The sequence below is a fragment of the Staurois parvus genome, unplaced genomic scaffold, assembly GCF_062004578.1.
Source record: "Staurois parvus isolate SC_StPar_1 unplaced genomic scaffold, SC_StPar_1.0 ptg000671l, whole genome shotgun sequence".
NCBI lineage: Eukaryota > Metazoa > Chordata > Amphibia > Anura > Ranidae > Staurois > Staurois parvus.
The window spans coordinates 346,426-354,233 of record NW_028318467.1 but is presented as its reverse complement, the minus strand read 5'-3'; the positions used below and the strand labels follow the sequence as shown (position 1 = coordinate 354,233).

The 7,808-nt window shown below is 41.4% G+C and overlaps 2 pseudogenes; both read left to right on the top strand.

Annotated features, from left to right (window-relative positions):
- The first annotated feature begins 583 nt into the window (after positions 1-583).
- On the top strand, positions 584-698 carry LOC149447739 (U2 spliceosomal RNA; annotated as a pseudogene).
- A 4,861-nt stretch (positions 699-5,559) lies between these two features.
- Positions 5,560-5,675, top strand: LOC149447738 (U2 spliceosomal RNA; annotated as a pseudogene).
- Positions 5,676-7,808: the final 2,133 nt, after the last annotated feature.

The following is a 7,808-nucleotide window of genomic DNA, read 5'->3' as shown; positions in this document are numbered from 1 at the left end:
CAGCTAGAGGTAGAGGGACCTGAATACTTGGCTTGTTAGAATTATGTGTTTTTCAGGAAATATTTCCATGCCTGTAATATGGCTGTTGGTACCCCCTCTTATTGGTATTGTGAACAAAGAACAGAAAATATTCTTATGACAGCTGTTCCTTAGTAATCATTGCAAAAATATCTATATGGTACATTCACATACGTCGTCTTGTGTACGCACATTTTCATAGCATAGAATTATGTATTTACTACCTATCATGTTTATAGGTAAATGTATCTACCCACCCCACCCCCCTTCCCAGAAAGTTACCTATTGCAGCATAGTAGACCTTAGATGGGGTGGCTCTATTAGTTTTTTTTCTTTTTTGGTTAGGCTTTTTCCCTTTAAATTCTGCTGTTGACGCTGCCAGTAAAACACTTCGAGTCCTAGGCTGTCAGCACTCTATCTGTAACTATGGAGCAGTGTAGTCACTTTTGGACAATGTCACCATGTGGAGAGGGTAGTGTTAGGTGGTCTAGTAGACTTAAGGTGACCATACACTATGCAATCTGATTGTACAATCTTCTTTTAGGTCTACCAACTGCTATGTAGTATCGCTTCTCGGCCTTTTGGCTAAGATCAAGTGTAGTATCTGTTCTTATCAGTGTCCAGTGGGGGTGCTCCCGACCATTCTAGTTTACGGGGATGGCTGTTGTATAGTACCCTCACTGGTATGATGGGGGTCCGGAAGGCTAGTACCGGAGGGACAGAAACCAGGGAGCGCCATGATTCGTTCTGGGGCCTTGGGAGTAATTCCTCTGGGGAGACCGGAAAGACCCAGTACCTCCTGATCTGAACGTGCTACCTTGGTCTGGCCTGGGGCTGGGGACGCAAAAAGTCCGCAAACTCAGTGCCCCCTGGGGAAGACGCTCTCAGGGGTGTCACTAGTAACACTTGGGTGTGGGACCCCACGGTGTGAAGATGACACATGGCCACTGTTTTTCACATCTTTTTGCACAGCGCCCTAAGGACCAGGTCTTTTGGCTAAGTCCAGGGCAATTTTTGCTACGGGCCTCAGGGCCTGGTCTGTGCACATTTCGGCACGGTACCATTTTTATTATTTTTTTACTTTATCTTTTACTTTATTTATTATGCACTCCCACGTTTGTCACTTTTTCTTTGCCTTATGTGTGTGTTTCACGGATGGAGGGTGTGGGTCCTCGGGCCTACCCTGAAGTCTAGGGGGAGGATGTGTGGCCATACGGTTCCTTCCTCCCCTGATCCCTAGAGGACTCTTCTTCGGGAGAGTCCCCTTGCCTAGTACTGAATGTCCGGCTTCGGCTTGGCATAGGGAACGGTGGTCCACCCGGCCTTTTGGTCAGGAGGACCAAGTGGGAACCTAGTCCCCGTCAGGAGCTTCGTGCCCCGGGGGATCAGGGACAGCGGTCCAAGCCCCTTTCGGGGTAGGACACAGCACACCCCTAAGTGCACGTTTTTTGTGTGGTGTTTTGCACTTGCACTTTTTTGCGGACACTTACGGGTTTTTTCGATATAGTTGCACGTTTGCGGACTTAAAAAAAAAAAAAAAAAAAAAAAAAAAAAAAATTGCTCCTTGTCTCACAAATTTACATGTCAGAATATCCCTGGGATACTATCAGATCTGTTATTCAAAACAAAAGAAGTTGAACACTTAACAAATGACCAGTATCACCTTATTACAGGCTGTATTTCTAGTAATCTGTATATACCATCCTCACTGAATAGCATTAATTTATTTTTTAAAGCAGACCTCCAGGCAAATACATAAATACACACATGAAATACAGTACATATAAGGAGTTGTTTTACCTGCCAAAGGCTTTGTATTCCTGTCAATCCAGTTCTAAGATGTGTACAACACTGTCATGCAGCACAGCCCTGTCTGGCGAGGCAGGACACCTACATTTTCTCTGATACATTTAAGTAATGCTTACATTGAACATTTTAAAAGTGAAAGGAGAAGCAACATCCTAATGAACTCCTCTCTCATTTTGTTCTCTCCTTCTGTCCGCATGTTCTCTGTCAGCACATAAACTGACTGGCTCATTGGGGCGTTTCTCCCTCTCCTAGTCAGAGCTCTGTTGTACAGGGCCTGCAAAAGGCTGATGCAAACTTGGGTACTTACACTGCTTGCATTTAAAAAAAAAAAATACATGTAATGATGTAGTAATGAACAAAAATCTCATTACTGTGTCTTTTTTTATGTACAGGTGAAACTCGAAAAATTAGAATATCGTGCAAAAGTTCATTTATTTCAGTGCAGCAACTTAAAAGGTGAAACTAATATATGAGATAGACTCATTACATGCAAAGCAAGATAGTTCAAGCTATGATTTGTCATAATTGTGATGGTTATGGCTTACAGCTCATGAAAACCCAAAATTCACAATCTCAGAAAATTAGAATATTGTGAAAAGGTGCAATATTCATATATTTACATTAAAATCCATGAAAATGCTTGGAAAATGGGTGTGCATCGCCCTCCAGTGGCATGCATTTTTATGTGCGTTGACACTATTTTTGCATGTTAAATTGCTGTGGGTCCTAAGGGACAAAATAATAGCTCTTTTTTTTTTCCCTTAATAGAACTGCATCACGTTGATGTGCATTTACGTGCATTGTGTTAAAATGCATACATGTAGAATTTTAACACCACACTGCACATGACACCAGCCTTGAGGTGTGAACAGGATACTTTGAAAACAATTGTTGTCTGTGTGTCTTTGCAGTGACCTTCTTTCTTCCAGTGCAGTATAACACAGGTCATTGCAGTATGTGTGAGCATGGACAGAGTTGGTAAAGGTGAGACGCTGTGCATACAGAGAAAAGACTGCTGTCTGCTATACACAAGAGGACATCAGTATGCAGCTTGTATGTATCCAGGGAGGAAGAAAGTGGATTTTTAACATTCAGCCTATGTGAAGAAAGAATGCAACACCTTACTTCATATGCATTCAGCGGTGTACAGAGAGAGTAGCTAAGCATTATCCTTACACAATTCTTCAATAGAAATGGGATTATAGCTGCCATGATTATGGATTGAATCCCCCTTTAATATTGAAGCATAAACATACATGCAGTATCTTTTGTGTTGTTCAGTTGCTGTCTGTGGCTGTTCTTCCTGTTATAGACTGTGGCCTTGCATCAGTTTGTAGCAGTTTGCTATGTACTAGAACAGCTGTCCAAGACTCTCCTGCAACCTCAACGCCCTTATTTTTGCCATCTTTTTAGGAATGACCTGCCAAGCCCGCTGCTCCTATGTGGACACAGAAGTTTTGTGGGGGCACCGCTTCACCCCAGTCCTTACCCTAGAAAAAGGTTTTTACGAAGTGGATTATACAAGCTTCCATGATACTTATGAAACTCCCACACCAAGCTGCAGTGCCAAGGAGCTGGAGGCACTCCAGAGAAGTGATCGGCTGTTCCACCGACTATATTCTCCACAAACGTATGAAGGAACGCAAAATGGAGCACCCAGATCAGAGGACACTAAACTTACATCACAACCAGACTGAAGAAGATACTGTGTACTTATAGGGTCTACTGTCCCTCAGGGGTAAGGAATATGGACAGCTATTCTCTACTAGATGGAGCACTTACTGGACTTTAGGGTTGGGTCATAGAAGACTTGGCCAGGGATACCATTTTTATGTAAGGTGATAACTGGTCATAGACACAGGGCAGGTTGTAGTAACATCCAAATAGTGTAATTCAGCCCTTTTTTTCTTAAGAAGTTTAATTCCTGACTCATTCTTGTTGTGTCTTGAAGAGTAGTCAGAAAAACTATACAATCTAATATTTATGTTCACAAGTGCACAATGAAAAACAGAATTAGTCTTTGGTCATTTTCATATCGGACATCTCCACAGTGCAGACTTTCACTGTTTTTGTGAATATGACATTTAAGAAAATAAAAATGTTGAAAATATCAATTTGTGTTTTTTTTTTTTTCTGTACGTTAATTAAACCTGCACATTATAGGAATATAAATATCACAGGGTCTCATTTAAAAGTATAAATTAAGCACCAAACAACAAAAAATAAAATAGTTTGATAACAGTCCTCTTTCCATGTCAACTCCACTAAGCTGCTTTGGATTCCTTTTCACAAAGTTTAATAGTACATACATCGTCAGGTATTGCAGGGATACATCCATTGTACCAAGCCAAATCTGGTTAATGCAATATAGGTATCAACCTCTTTAACATTGTTTACCACATAGCAGGTTTGTAGACGTTATGCCTACTCAAACAATACATTTGGCATAATGTTCCTTATAACTTCTTAACCTGACAAAGACATATTACATTAAGAAAGGTTTCAGAAACTTTAACATAACTGTTAAACCAAACATAGAATAAAAGAAAAAGTAAGAACAAATATATTTTTTCATTGTGCTTCACTCTAAATGTACTAGAATAGAGAAATGGTAATAAGGGTACTGTGGATTTTTATGTCACCAGATCAAGTTGATTTGTTACCTTATGTTTTCCCAAGGAGTCCATTGTGCATGGAATATAAATATGTGAGACTGATTACATGCAATACATTTTTCATATTCGTATGTTAATGCCAAATGTTGTTTAACCTCCAATATGCTTGGAGGCTCATTGGATTTCCAGCTCCTAGTTATAGCTAATCTGGCATCCATCAATATATGTATTGTTAGTGGTCTTAATTGAGTTGGGATGTTATCTATGCCGATAATTAATTTTGCAAATTCCGGAGTAGGTGTAAGGATTAAGCCTGTAATAGATGTTATTAACCTGTAGATACCTTTCCAGAAGCTTCTCAGGTGCGGACAGGCCCAAAGCATATGGATTAAGGATCCTATTTGTCTACATCCTTTCCAACATTTATCATCGTTAGATCGAATTTTGCTTTAATATATGAAGTAATATACCATCTAAGGTGGATTCATTTCGGGCCAATGTTTAAATGATGTATTTGGAAGTAAAAATCTTAATACAGCTAGAGGTAGAGGGACCTGAATACTTGGCTTGTTAGAATTATGTGTTTTTCAGGAAATATTTCCATGCCTGTAATATGGCTGTTGGTACCCCCTCTTATTGGTATTGTGAACAAAGAACAGAAAATATTCTTATGACAGCTGTTCCTTAGTAATCATTGCAATAATATCTATATGGTACATTCACATACGTCCTCTTGTGTACGCACATTTTCATAGCATAGAATTATGTATTTACTACCTATCATGTTTATAGGTAAATGTATCTACCCACCCCACCCCCCTTCCCAGAAAGTTACCTATTGCAGCATAGTAGACCTTAGATGGGGTGGCTCTATTAGTTTTTTTTCTTTTTTGGTTAGGCTTTTTCCCTTTAAATTCTGCTGCTGACGCTGCCAGTAAAATCCTCCAGTCCTAGGCTGTCAGCACTCTATCTGTAACTATGGAGCAGTGTAGTCACTTTTGGACAATGTCACCATGTGGAGAGGGTAGTGTTAGGTGGTCTAGTAGACTTAAGGTGACCATACACTATGCAATCTGATTGTACAATCTTCTTTTAGGTCTACCAACTGCTATGTAGTATCGCTTCTCGGCCTTTTGGCTAAGATCAAGTGTAGTATCTGTTCTTATCAGTGTCCAGTGGGGGTGCTCCCGGCCATTCTAGCTTTGCGGGGATGGCTGTTGTATAGTACCCTCACTGGTATGATGGGGGTCCGGAAGGCTAGTACCGGAGGGACAGAAACCAGGGAGCGCCATGATTCGTTCTGGGGCCTTGGGAGTAATTCCTCTGGGAAGACTGGAAAGACCCAGTACCTCCTGATTCGGACGGATCTACCTTGGTCTGGCCAGGGGCTGGGGACGCAAAAAGTCCGCAAACTCAGTGCCCCCTGAGGAAGACTCTCTCAGGGGTGTCACTAGTAACACTTGGGTGTGGGACCCCACGGTGTGAAGATGACACATGGCCACTGTTTTTCACCTCTTTTTGCACAGCGCCCTAAGGACCAGGTCTTTTGGCTAAGTCCAGGGCAATTTTTGCTACGGGCCTCAGGGCCTGGTCTGTGCACAATTTGGCACGGTACCACTTTTTTTTATTTTCTATTTATTTAATTTATTATGCACTCCCACGTTTGTCACTTTTTTCTTTGCTTATGTGTGTGTTTCACGGATGGAGGGTGTGGGTCCTCAGGCCTACCCTGAAGTCTAGGGGGAGGATGTGTGGCCTTTTGGTTCCTTCCTCCCCTGATCCCTAGGGGGCTTTCTCTTCGGGAGAGCCCCCTGGCCTAGTACTGGATGTCTGGCTTCGGCTGGACACAAGGAACGGTGGTCCACCAGGCCTTTTGGCTAGGAGGACCAAATGGGAACCTTGTCTCTGTCAGGAGCTTCGTGCCCCGGGGATCAGGGTAACGGTTCAACCCCTCCGGGGGTAGGACAAACACACCTCTAAGTGCACTTTTTCGTGTGGTGTTCGCACTTGCACTTTTTTTGTGATCACTTACGGGTTTTTCGTTGTAGTTTGCACGTTTGCGGACTTAAAAAAAAAAACAAAAAAAAAAACTACTATGTAGTATGCGGCCCTGCCTGATTTAGATACAAATATACGAAGTGTTGTCTATCCCTATAATATATAGTTTTAGTAAAGCTAATGGAGATTGTACAGAAATTGTACAATTAGAATATATCGTGCATGGCCATCTTTAGATTGTCATTACATAAGTGACTAAAAGTTAAAGCCGAACGTAGATAACACTTGTTGGACTTGTGCAGATGTGCTGTAGGGCTTGGATACCGAGAGAGCCCTGCGGAACATCTATACATGTGCCAGGTCTCCTGGGTATCTGTATACATGTGGGTTTTCCCAAGCATGTGTAAAACCTAAGATCAGGGAAGTATGAAAACTGCCCAGGCTTTACGCAGTAAACTAACTGCATGTGTGCAGATGTGCCAACAAGCTCTTCCAGGACCTGAAGGCCAGGCAGAGCCTATGGGTCATATCTATGCATGTGCCACAAAAGAAAGAGACTGAATTTCCGCTTTAATTGAAGTTGAAAAAGAGCAGATTTACTGACAGAATCAACGGGGAATAAAGCCCCATAGATGATGCCATTTTTTTTCCTTCCACCACAGGTGGCAGTGCTATTGTGTTCTGTTGGCAGGAGCCTTCCCTAGATGAATTGAATAATTTGGGCCATAATAGACTTTTTTTGTGGTGCTCAAGGATGTACTTGTATTCCCTGACAGCAAAACACAATGATCATTGCTGGTAGCTATAGCCACCAGCAGTGATCGCATGGAAAAAAATACGACAGACTGGTAGTACTGAAGTCAATCAACGGACTGACTTCAGTACAACCAGCATAACCAGCCTACCCAGATACCGAGATGGATTGAATCTTGGCTGGTCCTTGCTGAACAACCATGATCCAATCCATCTGTGGCTGGCTTAAAACTTGATATAGAGGAACTCCGAAAAACTGCAATGTCATTTTTTTTTGTTTTTTTAATTTTGCCCAGAGTTTGACTTTAACTGCACATTGATGCACACCCAAACACACATGCTGAGCGCCATAGTAAAATAGACATAATTGACTCTAGTTTCCTCAGCTTTTCTTTGTGTGGTCTGTTTAAAGAAAGACTCCACTGATCATTATTTGCAGTTAAACTGACAATCCTCAATAGAATATTAATAATTAAACTTTGGGCATGTTGTGGTGTGTGTGTTTTTTTTTTTTTTTTTTATATTTTCCATTAACGAGCTCTTTTGCTAATGGATATTCTGTATATTTTAATCCTACAGAGGAAATTTTAAATGGCTTTGAGGCCATTTAAATTT